General features: G+C 39.0%; 1 long non-coding RNA gene across 1 annotated transcript in view; it reads right to left on the bottom strand.

Annotated features, from left to right (window-relative positions):
- The window catches only part of LOC141584448 (uncharacterized), a 388,524-nt gene that overhangs the window by 172,549 nt on the left and 196,575 nt on the right, over positions 1-19,400 (bottom strand). The window contains exon 3 of the long non-coding RNA XR_012517501.1: positions 7,205-7,329. This is a non-coding gene — a long non-coding RNA (uncharacterized LOC141584448). The remainder of the gene's footprint in view (positions 1-7,204; positions 7,330-19,400) is intronic.

The following is a 19,400-nucleotide window of genomic DNA, read 5'->3' on the forward strand; positions in this document are numbered from 1 at the left end:
AAAATCTGAAGTGCCCACAATTCTCATCAGTATAGGATATCACTTCCTGGTTTGTTGAATTTATTTTTTCTGAACAGCTTTGTTGTAGTAATAATTTTTTATCAGATGAGGCTCTACATTCTAGCAAATTTGTAGTTGATTATCCTAAACCACAAATTTGCTATCCTATCAAGACCAAGTTTCCAGAGACAGTTGGCTGTGACCTTGTGGAACCAAATGTAGGATGATTTTTTTTTTTTTCAAACTAAATTTTTGATTATACTTGTATAGGAGGGAAAGAGCATACTTAGAAATTAAAAGCTATGTTGTCTCATGAAAAATATATGGAGCCCTGACTTCAATAATGCTGTTAAACATACCCTTTTCCTTGAATATGCTATACACTGTAGCCGCTGATTCCTGATAGAAAGCATTACCACACTTATTTTCTATTAAAACATGTATGTGTCACTTTGTAGAATGTATCTTGCTTTTGGAAATGGCCCCTTATTATTGATTCTTTGTTAATCATCTGTTGAATTTCATTGTGCCAATAGACAACAGACACCTTGCTGTCACAAAAAGGCAGGGATTGCTGGTGATAATGGCATGACCACAACCAGGCTCTTCTCCCTTGTCCTGCTCCACAACTGTCTCCCTCACTGTCCTGGGCCGGGATGTTACTTGAAAAGCAAATGCAGTGTTTTCCCACAGGCCTGTTCTCATGGGTTACGGTAAGAAAACATAAAAGGAAGATGATATACACCCTGGTTTTAAATAAGAAAAGAAAGGAGTGCCAGTACTGATATTATTCAAACATCACAGAACATAAGGAAGAATAGAGTGTTGAAGACAGCAATCAGGAAATTCCAAATACTGTCCTTCATCACCTCAAATGCCATAGCCTTTGACCTTGAACACTGAGAAGATCACTCTGACAGTTACCCCTGTTTAAAATCCCTCAGAGGCTCCCTCACCCACAGGCTAAGCACCAAGGGCTTTAACGGGCACATGAGTGGTGTCTGTGAGCTTGGTTCAGCTCGAACTGTTTCTTGTCACTCCTTGACCATTTGTGTAAACTTTTCAGAAACCCCACAGATCCCAGGCTGTTTTCACTTCTGGACCTCTGCTTAGGTTCTGCCATCTGTCTGGAATCCCCCGACTGTTGTCCCCTGGCTAACATCGGAGATCCTGTAATAACTATCCTCCCAGAAAACTTCCTTTGCTTCTCTTTGCTCCCATAATGTCTTGCACATGGGTCTCTCATTCCAGTGAGATGAATTTCTTACCATTACCTATTAATTTGTATGTTTCCTTCAAACACTGTGAGGTCTCCAAAGTCAAGGACTGTGTCTTATTTATCTACATACTCTGAAGCTCTGTATAGCCTCTGATGAATAGTAGAAGTTTAGCAAATATAGGTTGAATAAGTCCCCAAAGTCAAGGATTGTGTCTCATTCATCTACATATTCTGAAGCCCTGAATAGCCTCTGGTATACACTAGGAGCTCAGCAAATATGGGTTGAATAAGTAAGTAATCTGTAAAGGCTTCAAATTCTTATGATGACTGTATCTTCAAATATCAATTAAGAGGAAAAACTGAGACATAACAGCGTTAGCCTAATTGTGGTTTTTTTCTGTTATCTTGAACAAGTTACTTTTCCTTAGAAGCCCTAATTCCCTCATCTGTACAATGGGTACAGTACTACCCACCTCAAAGAGTTGTGACAATTAAATAAGAAAATGCCTAGAAAGATGTTTAGCCAAACTCCTAACATATAATAAGAATTAAATGAATGTTAGGTACTACAAATGATTAACGTAAAGCTATCCCTTTGACTTCTGATAACTATATTTTGCAAGAGTTAAATTTCAGAATCATTTGTTGTTTGTTCTTGCTGGGGTATTTTTTTTTTGTCTCTTTTTGAGGGTTTTGCTGTGTGGTGTTACCCTTTTATCTGAATCATGCTTACCCTTTCCTCAGTTTTCCCCCTCTTTTTATTAGAATAAATAGCCAATAACTGAGGTACCCAGTAATTGAGGGCTGGGTGACTCACCACACATTGAGTCAACAGGGATTCCAATTTATAACCATTTCAACAGATATCATCCTCTGTGAATATTTCAAAATGATGGACATGACTGTTTTCATGATTCCAAATTACCATATGTGTCCATCACTCAAATTTGTTTCCATTCACAAGTAAGTTCTATGGTGTTTTTCCTGACAAGAAAGGAACCACAAATCCAAATTTCCATATACATCAGTTTTAGTCATTTTCATTCCCATCAAGATTTGGCAAGGGAAGGGGAGGTTTATAAATTGATGATAGGAGTAAATTATGCATAATCCCATAGGTCAGCAATGTCTTAAAGCATGTTAAAAACTAAAGGTCAAATCCTCAAAAGTCAAAGTTATTTACCAAAGACAGCCATCTTATTTTACTTATTTTAAGACCACAAACACTCATATTTCCCAAAAGGTCTTGACGATTTGCTTGTACTGTAAGTAGAATTGGAAATAAAGCTAACTTTGGTCCTCTACTAATTGCAGACCACCCTGCTGTTTGTGGCAGGGTGGTCTCTTCCTCATGCCACAAATACACCAGGCCCATTTCCATTTTCTTGCTTTTACTCAAATTTTCTCCATCCTCTAAACAACTACTCTCTCCGTTCAAATCCTGGGCTGCACCATTTATTAGCTCTGAGACCTTGAAAAATGTATTTAACAATCTCTAAACCTCAATTTCCTCATCTATAAAATGGAGATATTAATAAAAATAGTATCTATCTCAAATGGTTGTCATCATGATTAAATTGAATGGTGATTAAATTTTTTAGCCCTTTTCCTGGCACTATATAACATACACTTCATGACTAAATATATTGTTGCTGCTATTATGCTGCCTAGTCTATTCCACCCAGCTACAAAGGTTTACCCTATATTTTCAGGTAGTTTCTGTCTTCACTGTGTGTACTGTATGAGTTTCACTCAGCACTTGATATTATAGATAGATAGATAGATAGATAGATAGATAGATAGATAGATAGATAGATCCCATGAACGACATGGGTTTGAACTTATGGGTCCACTTACACCTGGATTTTCTTCCTTCTCTGCCAACCCTGAGACAAAAAGACCAACCCTTCTTTTTCTTCCTCCTCCTCTGCCTACTCAATGTGAAGATGAAAAGGATGAACACCTTTTTGATAACCCACTTCTACTTAATAAATAGTAAATATATTTTCTCTTCTTTATGATTTTCTTAGTAACATTTCTTTATCTCTATCTTGCTGTATTGTAAGAACATAGCATATAATACATCTAACAGAAACATCTGTTCATTGTTTTTGTTATAGGTAAGGCTTCTGATTAACAGTGGGCTATTGGTTAAGTTTAGGGAAGTCAAACATTTTGTACAAATTTTTTACTGCATGGGGGTTCAGGGCCTTAATCCCCACATCGTTCAAGGGTTAATCTATATCTTCTTCATACTATTGTAAATGGCAATACTCTGTTCTCCTTCTAGGCACACAAGGAAATTGTCCTTTCCCACCCTTCCTGCCATTTGGAGTGGGGCAAGCCCACATGAATAGTTCTGGCCAAGGAGTTGTAGTCAGAAGTGACATATTCCTTTCAGGCTATGGCATTTAATTTTTGGCAAGAGACCCTGTAGAAGAACCCTTTCCTCAGCTCCAGTCATCAATCCTGGAAGCATTTGTTGAGACAAGCCCCTATCAGCCTAGATCCTAAGTGACCATGATAAGCAGAATCTACACTATTCCAACAATAAAATGAATGAACTACTGATACACACACTAACATGGATGAATCACAAAAACATGTTAACCGAAAGAAGCTAGATGGAAAAGAGTATATTCTGTATGATTGCGTACCTATGAAATTGTGGAACAGATAAAACTAATCTGTAGTGACAGAAATCTGTAGTGCTGGATCAGTGGCTGCATAGGGCACAGGATGGGGGCATACTGTGAAAGGACACCAGGAGAATTTTGTGGGTAATAGGAATGATCTATGTCTAGATTACACTGATTTTTCATAACTCATCGGACTGGACTCTTAAAATAAATGCAGTTCATTGTACATAAATTCTACCTCAATGGAGTGATTTAGAAACAAAACAAAACAAAAACAAGCAGCATCTTTCTGAAATTCTGGCTGGATTTGTAATTTAATAAGAAATAAATCCTGTTTTTTAAGTTTCTGAGACTAGAAAGGAAGGTTGTTTGTTACTACAGCCTATCCTAACTAACATATATACATTGGTTTTATCCTCTTGACCAGAATGTCAACTTTTTTTTCTTTTTTCTTCCTTTTTTTTTTTTTTTTTTTTTTTTAATGATACTTTAAGTTCTAGGGTACATGTGCAGCATGTGCAGGTTTGTTACATAGGTATACACATGCCATGGTGGTTTGCTGTATCCATCACCCTGTCATCCACATTAGATATTTTTCCTAATGCTATCCCTCCCCTAGACCCCTACCCCCCAACAAATCCCCAGTGTATGATATTCCCCTCCCTGTGTCCATGTGTTCTCATTGTTCAACACCCACATATGAGTGAGAACATGTGGTGTTTGGTTTTCTGTTCTTGTGTCAGTTTGCTGAGAATGATGGTTTCCAGCTTCATCCATGTTCGTGGAGAAGGAGCAAAGTCTTACCCTTCTTTCTACCCCACAGCATTAATCATAGGCCTAGATATACAGTATCTTCTACTTCACTTGGGCCAACCTAAAAATTTCAGCATGGCAAGTGAGATCCAAAAGGAAAAACGCTCCCAGAAACTGGTTTCAAGTCACTAAGTGGAAAACAAACCAACCAACCAACAAACAAAAAATCATATTTAAATAGGATCTTAGGTCCTTTATTCTTCATTCAAGACAGATCCTAAGAGGATTTAATGGCAAATCCTCAACACCAGGTATAGCAGAGCTGTAATTGTAGCTGTAAACCAAGCTGAAGTAGCTCCTGTGACTCAGGGAAGCATGGACTGAAGATGTTACTATCAGGAAAGAAAGTTAAGGAGTAATTGCAAAGATAAGAACATCAAAGCATCATTTCCTGAAATCAGTTTGTCATGAGTACATCTGCCTAAGAAAAGGACCATTTGGTCATTAGAGAAATGCAAATCAAAACCACAATGAGCTACCATCTCACACCAGTTAGAATGGGAATTATTAAAAAAATCAGGAAACAACAGATGCTGGCAAGGCTATGGAGAAAGAGGAAAGTTTTTACACTGCTGATGGGAGTGTTAATTAGTTCAACCATTATGGAATACAGTAAGTGATTCCTCAAGGATCTAGAACCAGAAATATCGGCAATTCTATTACTGGGTATATACCCAAAAGATTATAAATCATTCTACTATGAAGACACATGCACACGTATGTTTATTGCAGCACTATTTACAATAGCAAAGACTTGTAACCAACCGAGATCACCATGGAATACTATGCAGCCATAAAAAAGAATGACTTCATGTCATTTTCAGGAACATGGATGAAGCTGGAAGCCATCATTCTCAGCAAACTAATACAGGAACAGAAAACCAAACACTGCATGTTCTCACTCATAAGTGGGAGTTGAACAATCAGAACATATGGACACAGGAAGGGGAACATTACACACCAGGGCCTGCTGGGGGATGGAGGGAAAAAGGAGGGAGAGCATTATGACAAATACGAGTGCATGCAGGACTTAAAACTTAGATGACGGGTTGGCAGGTGCAACAAAAAACATGGCACATGTATGCCTATGTAACAAACCTGCATGTTCTGCACATGTATCCCAGAACTTAAAGTAAAATAAATTTTAAAAAAGGACAATTTGCTTGATCTCTCAATGATATTTCTGACACTGTTCAGTATATTTACAAAATAATTGTTTGGCCCTCAAAAATCATACATTTCATGGAGAAAAATCACATGACAGTTTAGCAAAATGGAACAGTTCAGATAACCCAGAGAACAATCCACTTTGTTTTGCTAGGTTATGTGCTAATGGCAGGTCTGATAATGTTCCACACCAATATCCCACACCAACCCTGAGTAGAAGTGAGTCATACACCAAGATTTAGTAGGGTGATTTCAGACATCTACAAACAAGGTAAGAGAGGGCTGACAGCCAGATGAGAAGAGACTGAGGATCATCTAAGTATGTTTTAAACTGAAAGAAAATGCACATAAATAAGGTTCTCCTCCAAAGGCTTCTACACTTAGTAGACAATCAGAATTGATAGGCACACTTTTCCTTTTAGAGACAGGGTCTCATTCTGCTGCCCAGACTGGAGTGCAATGGCACAATCACGGTTCACTGAATTCTCCAATTCCTGGGCTCAACTCAAGTGCTCCCCCTACCTCAGCCTCTAGAGTAGCCAGGACTACAGGTACATGACACTGTACCTGGCTATTATTAATATTATTTAAGATGAAGTCTTGTTCTATCACCAGGCTGGAGTACAGTGGCGCAATCTCGGCTCATTGCAACCTCCACCTCCCAAGTTCAAGTGATTCTCCTGCCTCAGCTTCTTGAGTAGCTAGGATTACAGGCACATGCCACCATGCCCAGCTAATTTTTGTATTTTTTAGCAGAGACAGGGTTTCACCACATTGGCCAGGATGGTCTCAATCTCTTGACCTCATGATCCTCCTGCCTCAGCCTCCCAAAGCACTGGTATTACAGGTGTGAGCCATCACAGCCGGCCTACCTGGCTATTTTTTAAGTTTTTTTTTAATAGATACAGGGTCTCACTATGTTGCCCAGGCTGATCTCAAACTCCTGGCCTCATGCGATCCTTCCATACAGACACATTTTTAAGAATACAGATTACCAGGCAGCATCCCAAACTGACACACTTCAAATCTCCTGGGATAAGACAGAGAATACTTGAAACACACATAAATAAGGTAGAATACTTGCTACCAATACTATTGTTGGTTAAGTTTGATGATCAGTTTGATCTAGGGAACCTCAAGTCTATTTTCCTGAAAAAAAAAAAAAATCATTCCTTCTGCAGCTAGGAATATTTTGGGTCCTAGAGAGAAAATCAAGGTGCTGCCTGTCCTATAGAGAAAGTCACCTGAAAACCTGGGAGAATAAAGAGAGACGTTGGTAGGGACTGTTCCAACTTTCCCTCTTGCCATTAGAGACCCAAGAACTAAGAGGAAGTAGGGGCTCCTAGGAAACCCGGGTGGTCCTCACCTTGTTTAAATTACGTAACTCCACTGTCAGGTGTTTTCCTGAGGGACAGAGGCTCCATGCAGTTACTGACAAACCTGAGAGGCAGCCTGGGAATCTTCCAGCCTTCTGTGCTGTCATTTTACCTGCTTCAAGAGAAAGTTCAAGGCAATGTAAATAATGTATATCTTTTCTTTAAAAATCAGTGTAAATATTTCATAGACTGTACAGTAAATAATAAATACATTTGGCAAAAACAATATAAATGTTTGACAGTTTGCAGAGCAACTCTTAAGCCTGGAATTACACATGAATGTTCAAAAAAAAATCCAATAAATCCTAAATTACGTACAAATGGCTCAAAAGCAACCCAAATGGAGTCATGGATGCAGTTTTAAAAATTGCTGTGTTTCTCTCTTCACCAGGGAACATTAAATCAAGATGTCATGGTCTGTAACAGCCAGCTTGTGAATCATCTGAAATTTTGGTAACTCCCAAGTGCCTATGCCTTCTGATAATACTTGGCTTGCATCTTAAAACAATAAAAATGTCCTCTGTCTATGAGAGAAATTCAGGAATACCCCGCTATGTAGCTGCTGCTTTTAAGCCAAAGGATTTCCAATCCTGCAACTGTTGCTCTGTAGAAAGATTGAATAGTAAACATCAAATGCCTCTTGCAAACCAAGAAGGTAAGATTTCTCAGACCCATCATCGATGGGTCGAATTTGGAGGAGGAAGCTTCAAACAGGTAAATGTTTTTTTCAGGTTATCAGGGACTTGTTTTATATTCATGAAATAATCAGTCCCTTCTGCCGCTGGCTCCCGGTCCTTAATCTGATCCATCTTCACATTGCTCTGCTCTTCTATAACGATATGGAACTCCAGTCCCCACAACCCGCACCAGTTCATCTGTGTCCTCCTCTGCTCCTATTAATTCCTGCCATGTATGCCTTTCAAGACTCAGTCCCAGGAGGGCTCCCTTGGGAGATCAGTCTCACTGAAACTTCCATGTGCCTCTATTGTAGCATGTATCCTAGAAAATTCAAAGAGTTGTTTACATTATTTATTCACCACCATATCCCAGAACCTAGAAGAGTATCTGGCACATAGTCAACTCCATAAATATTTGTTGAATGAATACATGAAGGGATGCATGCATTTCTGTCTTACCTAGTGACCAAGGACAGTTATTTTGTTGTTGTTTTCTTTTTGTTTGTTTGTTTGTTTGTTTGTGAGACAGAGTCTCACTCTGTCGCCCAGGCTAGAGGGCAGTGGTGTGGTCTTGGCTCACTGCAACCTCTGCCTCCCAAGTTCAAGCAATTATCCCACCTCAGCCTCCCGACTAATTGGGATTACAGGCACATGTCACCATGCCCAGCTAAGCTTTTGTATTTTTAGTAGAGATAGGTTTTCACCATGTTGGCCAGCTGGTCTCGAACTCCTGACCTCAGATAATCCATCCACCTCGGCCTCCCGAAATGCTGAGATTACAGGCATAAGCCACCGCACCTGGCCCGAGCACAGTATTTTTATACATCATGTTTTCAGATGTTTCCTGTTCCAGCACCTCACACAGAGTAGGTGCCCAATAAAGATATATCGAGTGGATAAACAGGCCTAACCAGGTAAAGTGTCAGTGTGTAATGACAGCAGATTCAGTGAGCCAAAAGAGAAAGAAAGAGGGAGAGAAGAAACAGGGAAGTGTCCAACTCCAGTGTCACTCTTCCTATTGAAATATACATATCCCTGGGGAAGATTAATAAGAAAGGGTTATGAGGAGCAGGAAGGGTACATTTTTTAAAAATAAATCTTTATAAGTTTTTAAAAATCTTTCTGGTTATACCTATATGGTATTTATACATTACATCCTTCTAAGAAGCTCAGAGCACAGCCACATTTGGCATCAAATCACTTCTGTGTAGTTAGCTGAGGTCATTTATTCCTCTCATTTTCCCCTTGAAGGAAGCAAAAGCAAATTAAAGGTAAATTTCTAAAGACTTGTCCAGAGGCACTCAAACATGCAGCAGTGGAGCCAGCATCCTTGCCACAGCTCTTTAGAGCACATTGACCCAAAAGGTTAGGAGGGCAAGTCTGATATTAAGAAGCTCCAGCTGTCTATCATCTACTAATCAACAAAACTTCATGCAATCTTAGCTCTTTGGACAGCGTGGAATAATCTGAAAGATCTGTGCAGTATACATAGGTGTTCAACACATCCTCTTGTTTGAAGGTAAAGAAAACTTTCAGTTAAGTTGAGTAAGGAGTGGTGTAAGGGAGTCAATCAGGTTTACAGCTCTTTAAGAGTTTTAGCTATTTGTAATAAAATACACCCTAGGATACTGACAGGGAGAGGCATCCGGAGAAAAATAGATGTGGTTTCTGACCTCATGGAGCAAAGAATCTAGTTGACTAATAGACTAATAGGCTAATACAATAATCTAGTTGAATAATCTAGCTGACAAGACAAGCACTCAGGAAATGTTTAAACCTGCATTAGATGGCAGGTTTAATTAAATGAAAGAAATAACACACCATTTAGGGTTCTGTTTGCCGCATGAAACAGTGACTGAAGTAGAAAAGAAACTTAACGTAAGCCCATGGGGTATCATGGGATAGAAAAGAAGGCTGAAGAGGCATGAAGCCTCAAAATGAATTAACAGTTCTTTGTGTCTTCCAAGATTCTATTCAGCATTCAAAGTCTCAGTAGAAAGAGTCCAGTGGGCTGGTCCCTTTGGTCATACTGGGGCAATAATAGGAAGGATCTAGTGAAAGAGACCTGTATGGACTTCTCAGCCTCTTACACAGGAGGGCAGAGCCTCTGGGTTTATCATTCCTCTCTGCACTGCCATCCATTGAGTAATTCCCCCAAAGGACACTGAGGTGCTATCAGGAGGGAGAAACGCAAGAAGGGCCGCCAAAAGATGGCAAACCCTCCTTACCATGAAATAAATTCAGCAGAGGGGGAAATCTCTGGACATGAATCAGAGAAGAATCATGGAGGAGGTGGAACTTCAGGTTGGTAGATGTATTCCCAGCACTTAATTAGATGGAGCAAGAAGAAAACTCATGACTAATGCAGGAAGAGGTGAGGTTAGGACAGCAGATAATGCTGTCAAAACAAAAGTTTGTTGGACTTAAATAGTAATAATAAATATATGTATTTTTAAATGCATCATTTTATTTGGTTGCCAGGCAAGAGAATATATTCCAGTGAATAAATGTACTGAAATAGGTGAAAGATAAACGCTGGGGATTTTAAAGTTGAATATTCCATATTCGAAATGTTTGGGATCAGAAGTGTTTCAAATTTCGAATGTTTTTAAATTTGGGAATATTTGCATTAGACTTGCTGATTGACCATCCTAAATCCAAAAATCTAAAATCTTAAATGTTCCAATGAGCATACCCCTTGAGCATGATGTTGGTGCTCAAAACATTTTGGATGTTTGATCGTTTTAGTTTTTGATTTTTGGATTTGGGATGTTCAACCAGCATTTGCAAATGAGTGGATAGTGGTTATGTCAAACTTGCTCTCTGCACAGTGCGGAATGAGCCAAGAGTACTGTGCTATGTACATGAGTGTTCCAACAGGTCCTATTGTTTGTAGGTAAAGAAAGTTTTCCATAAGGACTGATGTAAGGGAGTCACTCAGGTTCCAAGTTCTTTAATTGTTTTAGCTAGTTGTAATAAAACACAGTATTCTGTTTTGGTATCTCTTGGGTAGGAGGAAAACTTTCTTTTTAGACTCCTTGGCTATAATTTTAGTCACATATAAGAATAGTAATGTTTACATGTGTATAACAAATAAAGTTTAAACTTTAATGTTTACCAATTCTTCCACAACTGAGCCTCACAAAACTTCTATGCCATATCTATGATCTCTGTTTCTGTTTCCATTTTACAGAAAAGAGCCAAGTTCAGAGAGGTAAATGACTTACCCAAGACAGCAACCAGGGTCAGCCAGATGACTATGTATTTCTTTTTCCAAGTCATGCTTCATAAGGAGGCAGCAAAATATTGTACCACATTTGAAATTTTAGTAATCCATGCTTTCCTAAGATCTAGATGGAATTAAATAACCTAACATTTGTGTGTGTGTGTGTGTGTGTATACACACACACACACACACACACATTTAAGATAAAATTCCTCTGATTAAAAAAACTAATAGCAACAGCTCTTTGAATGGAAGAAATAGTTATGGAGAGCATGTGTCATCCAGTATCAAATATTTACTCAGTGCTTCACTTTGGGCAAACTCTCCTCCAAGACAAGCCAGGGCCTGCAACCAAGAACCTGGGAAAACTATGAGAATCAGACTGGATGGAGAAATGAGAAAAAGGCAGGACTGGCCTGCAACCAGAGTTTTAAGGGCAAGGAATCCAAAGGATTTCATTGAAGGCAAAGCTGCAAATCAGAAGGAAGCAGGTGATTGAACCAGAACTTCTCTGCAAAAGCAGAAAAGGCACTAAGAAATCAGAGAGTTACAAGACTAGAGCCAGAAACCTCAAACACAATGGTGGGGAAGAGGCTTTTGGAGGGTAGGGAGTTTCCCCGAGGCTCGCTATAAAGAAAGAGATGTTGGAAAGAGGTGAGCAGACTCCCAGAACCCAGAAAGGGAGATATAAGAAAGCCCAAGAAAGAATCACCCTGAAATAGCTCTGAATCAAGCTGTAAAGATAAAATAAACATTGAAAGATGCCCTTAATAGCACAGGACAGGAAACCAATAACAAACAAAAGATGTTAATGGCAGACACAGGAGGTCAGTAAAGAAGACCATTCCAGGCTATGTCAGCCTCTAAAAACTCCACGAAGGAATGACACAGACCTTGAGAAATGTGCTTATGGCCCATATCTCTTGCCAATTTGCTTTGAAATGCACTCCTAGGCTTAAAACTTACTTCTCAATTTATCACTCCCGGGGAGTGTAGCCCTGGCTCCCTTCATTTTTTTTTCCTATTCCTACACTAGATGATTTTTCTGAAAGCCAGTCAAAATATCAGATCACGCTGCCTTCATTTCACCAAATTTCAACAGACCTATATTGAGGGCCTCCACTCTGCTCTTGGCACTGTACAATGTGCTGGACTTAGAGAACTTAATAGGAAAAAGGCTCCTATCCTCAAGAAACTTAGAGTTATTTATTCAGAAAATACAGACATATGCAAATACTTAATGTGGAAAGGTCTACAAAAAGAAACAGTATAAAAGCTAAGACCAATGAGTTTTATCATGAGGAGGAACTTTGTTCACTCATTCATTCAGCACATTTTTTAGCATTGACTAAGTGCCCAGCACTGTGATGAGCACTGAGAATCACTCACTGTTTATTTAGTAAGCCAGAGTGCTTCCTGAGGAGTAGTTTATATTTTAAGGCTGGAAGAATTCCATCTGAGTGAGAACCAAGAAGAAATGTTTTGGTCATCCTGAGACATTATCATAAAAGGATAAAGAGTTGTTGTAGAATGGGTCTAATGTGGTGATATGATTTGGGTCTGAGTCCCCACCCAAATCTCATTTCAAATTGTAATCCCTGGTGTTGGAGGTGGCCTTGATGGGAAGTGATGAGATCAAGTGAATGAATTTCCCCTTTGGTGCTGTTCTTAGTATACTGAGTGGGTTATCTAATTATTTAAAAGTGTGTAGCACTGCCCCCTCCTCTCTTCTTCCTCCCACTCCAGCCACTTAAGATGTGTCTGCAAGATGTGCCTGGTTTCCCTTCACCTTGAGCCATAATTAAAAGTTTCCTGAGACACCACCACCACTGCCAGCCATGCTTCCTGTACAGCCTGCAGAACTGTGAGCCAATTAAACATCTTTTCTGTATAAATTACTCAATCTCAGGTATTTCTGTATAGCAGTGCAAGAAGAGACTAATATATTTAGTTTTATCATGATGAAGAACTTCTTGATACATGACCTATTCCCCCATATCCTTTCCAAACCATTCATGGTCCTCTTAGGAATTTGTCATGAGCACAAGTAACAATCCCAAATACTTGTCACTTAAACAAGGTTCCTGTATTACTCATCAAAAGGAGCATTCACTACAGCAGAAAAGTCTATGCATGGGCAGAGATGGGACACAATTCAGGGTGGCATTAACTCTGCCTTGTACCACTCGTATGCATTCTGGTTCAGGCCAAGGAGAAGCCAGCTAGAGAGTCTACATCTCACCACCCCAGAAACTGCCCCAGGTTCTTAGTCTCTGCCAAACTTAGAGTTGCTGAAGGACGGGATGACTACCAATCAGAATAATCTCTGGCCACTGATGAGTACCACCCCACAAGGTTGTTAGGAAGATTCAATGAATTAAGAAATTGAAGGGTGTAGAACTACCCGCTACATAGGACATATCCTATAAGTAACAGCTATTTTACTGCTATTATTCAGTAGTCAGTCCAAATATGTCAAGCAATTGCTTTTCAAATTATAAGCAAACAAGGAGAGAACGAGGAAATCTATTTATTAACTAGACTTGAGACATAGGGTAAATGTGTAATTGGCTGCAAAATTCTGATTTAAAAAAAAACTTAGAACAGGGCCAGGCACGGTGGCTCACGCCTGTAATCCCAGCACTTTGGGAGGCCGAGGCGGGTGGATCACGAGGTCAAGAGATCGAGACCATCCTGGTCAACATGGTGAAACCCCGTCTCTACTAAAAATACAGAAAATTAGCTTGGCATGGTGGCGCGTGCCTGTAATCTCAGCTACTCTGGATGGAGTCTGAGGCAGGAGAATTGCCTGAACCCAGGAGGCGGAGGTTGCGGTGAGCCAAGATCGCGCCATTGCACTCCAGCCTGGGTAACAAGAGCGAAACTCCGTCTCAAAAAAAAAAAAAAAAAAGTAACGGCAAACACCATGTGTTTGTGTTAATACCTGTGTATATACATGTGCCATATGTATATGTACATGTCAACTATTTAAAGCAGCCCTAGAGACAGCTATAAAAGCAGCCTTCAAGCATCTTTTTAAATATGATAAGCAGTTTTTTGTTTTCTCTAACATGTATACCAAGAAATTCACCTCTTCATTTCTCCCATTCATTCTAACCTCACCTGGATCTTCCAAAATGCTAGAATGAGAATGACATTTTGGATATGGCTTCTGATACACTTCCCTTTTCAGTAATCTGATTCTTGCCACCTGGAAAAAAAAAAAAAAAAAAAAAACCTATCCCATAATTACTGCCAAAAGAGGGGAGAGCATAAACCCTCAGGCTTGAAAAGGAAGTGGTGGGAGCTCCCAGACTAATCTGGGTGATCCCCAAAGGGAAGGGTACCTGCCTCTTGCTTTTCAAGATGAACACTACAGAAAGCTTTAGCTTCCTCGAGAAGATAAAACTTGGGCATACAGCCAAATTGATGAGGTAGGTATCTAAGCAGATCTTTGTGACCAAATGTGACATCTGGGAGCCCAGAAATTTCAGCAAATCCTGTCAGCAAGGAGTCCTATGGGGACCGGTGGGTTGGCATGGGATTATTGAGATTGTAGGTCAGCCAGGGCATGGACTGTGGTCTTCAGCAAAAGCAGCCAACATGTTTCCCCTAAACCAGGTGAGCCCAGCTACACTCAGCATGCCGCAGCACCAAATGCCAGTGACCAGAGAGAACAAAGGACCTTTCAGAGGAATCAAGCAAGGACACACTAACACCTACCACCCAATCCCCACCCTCCATAGCTTATGCAGACGACTATCTTGCACTACGTGTGATTGGGAAGAAGGAAGAAGAGAGGAGATCTCTTCAAAGGAAGAAAACTGGCTTTGAGCTTTCAAATGACAATTTGAAAGAAAGTAATAGAAACACCACTGATTAAATCATCTTTGATTGATGAGATCAAGCCCCCCCATTCCACCACAAACAACACTGAGGGGTTCAAAGCAAGGTGAGGTCCACCATAAAAATAAAGTTGCATGTTTTTACATATCTGGTTAAAAGACTATGCATAGATAGCCCAGAGTTATAGTGAATGGCTTTCTGAATTTTCTGGAACATCCAGTATTATCTACAAATAATTTATCCCATTGTCCCCATAATCTTAAATTTAACTTAGAAAACATGAAGTATTGTCCAAAGAGTATTATCATTTTGGAAACTTGAATTATCTAAGGAAAGAACCATCACACTTTTCTCAACTAAAAGGGAATATTGCTAAACATGTAGAAAACATATAACGTAGACTTCTCACAAGCAAGTGAAACTTCTCTTCCAGCAAAAGGTTATTCCCACTTCCTTTAAAGAAAGGAAACTTTTCTCTTGGCCTCCTTTTATATATATTACACACACACACACACACACACACACACACACACACACACATATGTGTGTGTGTGTGTATTTTAGGTTTTGAGGTACATGTGAAGAACATGCAAGATTGTTGCATAGGTACATACATGGCAATGTGGTTTGCTGTCTTCCTCCTCATCACCTATATCTGGCATTTCTCCCCATGTTATCCCTCCCCAACTCCCCATCCACCGCTGTCCCTCCTCTAGTTCCCCTAGCATTACAGACCCCAGTGTGTGATGCTCCCCTCCCTGTGTCCATTGTGTTCTCATTGTTCAACACCCACCTATGAGTTAGAATATGCGGTGTTTGATTTTCTGTTCTTGCATCAGTTTGCTGAGAATGATGGTTTCCAGGTTCATCCAAGTCCCTATAAAGGACACGAACTCATGTTTTTTTTTATGGCTGCATAGTATTCCATGGTGTATATGTGCCACATTTTCCCTGTCCAGACTATCATCGATGGGCATTTGGGTTGGTTCCAAGTCTTTGCTATTGTAAACAGTGCTGCAATGAACATCTGTGTGTATGTGTCCTTATAATAGAACGATTTATAATCCTTTGGATATATACCCAGTATGGGATTGCTGGGTCAAATGGAATTTCTATTTGTAGGTCCTTGAGAAATCACCACACTGTCTTCCACAATGTTTGAACTAATTTACACTCCCACCAACAGTGTAAAAGTGTTCCTATTTCTCCACATCCTCTCCAGCATCTGTTATCTCCAGATTTTTTAATGATTGCCATTCTAACTGGTGTGCGATGGTATCTCAGTGTAGTTTGATTTGCATTTCTCCAACGACCAGTGATGAGGAGCATTTTTTCATGTGTTTGTTGGCCTCATATATGTGTTCTTTTGTAAAGTGTCCGTTAATATCCTTTGCCCACTTTTGAATGGGCTTGTTTTTTTCTTATCAATCTGTTTTAGTTCTTTGTAGATTCTGAATATTAGCCCTTTGTCAGATGGGTAGATTGCAAACATCTTTTCCATTCTGTTGGTTGCCGATTCACTCTAATGATTGTTACTTTTGCCTTTTAAATAAGAAGAAAAAAAAAGAAAATCTGCCATACTGCATATATACTACTCCCAACTTATGAAGAGAAGGTAAGTGCACAATATAAATATTACAGCTAAAGAAAACCAGAAAGAATGAAAATTATTATAGAATTAAAATTAAAATGCCCACAAAAGCCAGGAGAACAAAATAGGTCTTAAAAATAAATTCTGGGTGCAAAGAAGCATATTAAAAGGTCCCATTTCTTCACTAGATAAAGACTACAAGATTCATGCTTTTCTGTTCTCAAATGTTTCCCAAATTCCAGAGCAGTCTGGCCTCTTTCCAGGGTGGGAACGTGAATACTTAAAAAGTGCACAACTGGAGATGCAGGAAAAGATAAGTAGCCTTCTATTTACCTTAGGTCAGCATCAGAACTTGAAATTGCCATTGCATAAAAAAAAAAAAGTAAACACATGATAAAAGATAATTTTCCCTTTTAATGGAAAAGAAATGCAAAACAAAATAATGCAGAGGTGTGATATTATAGTTTTAAAATCAAGGAGCAAATATTTTTAGTGATAATATGCAATTTTGATGAGGTTTCAGTAATACAAGGACTCCTGGCAGCCTACAACCTTTTAGTGAGCAATAGGGTAATCTATAAGGACAGCCACAGAGATGACCCTGTTCTCTAAACAGCAATACTATTACCCAAATTCTGAGAATTAACACAAAAGAATTCAGAAGAATCAAATGGCTATCTACACAAAGGTATTTACTATAGTCTTTTCTATACTGCCAAAGCAAACAAAAAAAAAAAAAGAAACTCAAAAACCAGAAACAATTAAATGTCCAAACCAGATTTATGACATATTAACATAATAATATTCTGCTTCCTTGAAATTATTTACAATGGAATTCATATAAAAATAAGAAGCCATATTTATTATATAATGTTAAATGGAAAAATAGTATATCAATATTTGTCTACCCTCTTTCAAAAGACATTGAAATGTGTGCAATATGAAAATAATAAATACAGGTTTGTTGTATAGCAAAGTTCCATTTTCTTACTTAGAAACTCCTTAATATTATTTTTGTGATTTCTATAAACAAACTATTCTGTCTCTTCAAAAGTGTATTTTTAAAGGAAGTCTTTTCAAAAAGCAGTGTGTCTCTGACATGAATCCATGTAGCAAAACCATAGCATGTTTAAAGAATTCTCTTTCAAAGGTAGAAAACTTGGAGATTAACAAAGAAGGGAAGTAAAAGAGTCGGGGCAAAAAACATCATCTGGGAGAATCCAGTCTCAATAGTAACCATTTCTTAACACAGGAAAGTCAGGTGGTAGAATTTTTGTATTTTGTTCCGTTTTTTTTCCTTTCTGAAGCTTTCTCTGTCTTAACTATGGAAGGTAAGAGATTTTTAAAAATAAAATAAAAACTCTCATTGGTTAGCTACACTACAGAACTCACTGCCAATTCTAAACAGAAAAGGGAACAGCAGCTTTGACCAGAGTTAATAGCTAAATAAGATTCTTACACCTAAGAAATTAATGCCCCTTCCAAAAGTACCCATAGGAGCTTTTAAAATCAAAGCTCAAAGTAACGTGTGGGTAGCCATGCCTTGGACAGAGCCCAATATTTGAAGGTTAAAGTGTTTTCTAAGGAGAGAATGGAAACCAAACTCAATTAAGGAGAGATGGATAGTAAATTGAATTTAGTGCTCAAAGGTGCATTATACTTTGGGATTTGTACTTCTTTGAATAGTCAGCACGGTAGAGCAGAAAAAGCACACCAGGCATCAGAAAATTGGGTGCTAATCACCACTTTGCCACTAACTACCTAATGGACTCAGAAAGGTAAAATGTTTGTGTTTGGTTTTGTTTCATTTGAAAATTGAAGAAATTGGGTTAGAAGAAGAAATTGGGCCCAGGTCTGTTCATAGGACAGATCTGTTCCTGGTGGGACTGGTTGCGAGGCTGGTACTAGATATTTGAGAGACCGTAGATTATATCAAGAAGGGTTGCTGTCATTGAATAATTATTTCACAGAGATTAGGTCTCCATTGCTAATGCCCTCCAGCCCAAAAGCACCAGACATATACCCATATTCAACAAAATCAGGTGTATTGGCTCATTACATTGAAGAAGACACCACATTATGGAGAACCATGAAATGGGCATCTCAGTTACAGGGTTTTAGAATTGCCTTGTGTTAGGATTTGGATTTGGTAATTTAAAGAAAGGCTCAAGAAAGCAGTTTTGTTTCACATAAGGCACTATCGAAAAGGAGGGCAATTATATTATTGGATATCTTAATAATTTTTTTTCTAATAGGAGAAACAGTGAGGCTAAAGCTACAATTGATAAAGCAGCAGCAATGATTCATATAAGCCCAGGAAGGGAAATGTTTGGCCATTCCAGTCTGGACATGCTCTTGTCTTTGACTCTGCTCGGACATGTCTAGAGTTCTTTTATTTTTGTCTTGCTCCATCCACACTGGAGATGGGTATTGTCTAATATTGACATTCTGTGAAATTGTTTATGTCCTATAGAACTCTATGGTCTAGCTGTTACAAGCAGACAGCTCCAAGCAGACAAGGAGCTGTCTTTGAGGCACTTTTCTTTCTACCATGAAGGAAATAATTAACTCTATGGGGTAAGTAATTAGCTGAGAAGCCAGAAAAGGAGGCCCCAGGCTGGAAACTATTGAAAAGTACTCAATCCATAAAGCTGAAGCTCTAGGAAAATGACCTAGAAAACAAGTAAAAGGTATTGACGTGGAAGAAAAAGAAAAAAAAAGACAGATGTATGAGCAGGTGACTTAGGATAGCTGTGGAGCAGACTCCTGGAATAGAGAGCTTCCACTAGGTGTTCCATTCATGCAGAGGCCTACAGAATTCATTGCTGGGGCAGATTTTTAAAGAG

The sequence above is a fragment of the Saimiri boliviensis genome, chromosome 5, assembly GCF_048565385.1.
Source record: "Saimiri boliviensis isolate mSaiBol1 chromosome 5, mSaiBol1.pri, whole genome shotgun sequence".
NCBI lineage: Eukaryota > Metazoa > Chordata > Mammalia > Primates > Cebidae > Saimiri > Saimiri boliviensis.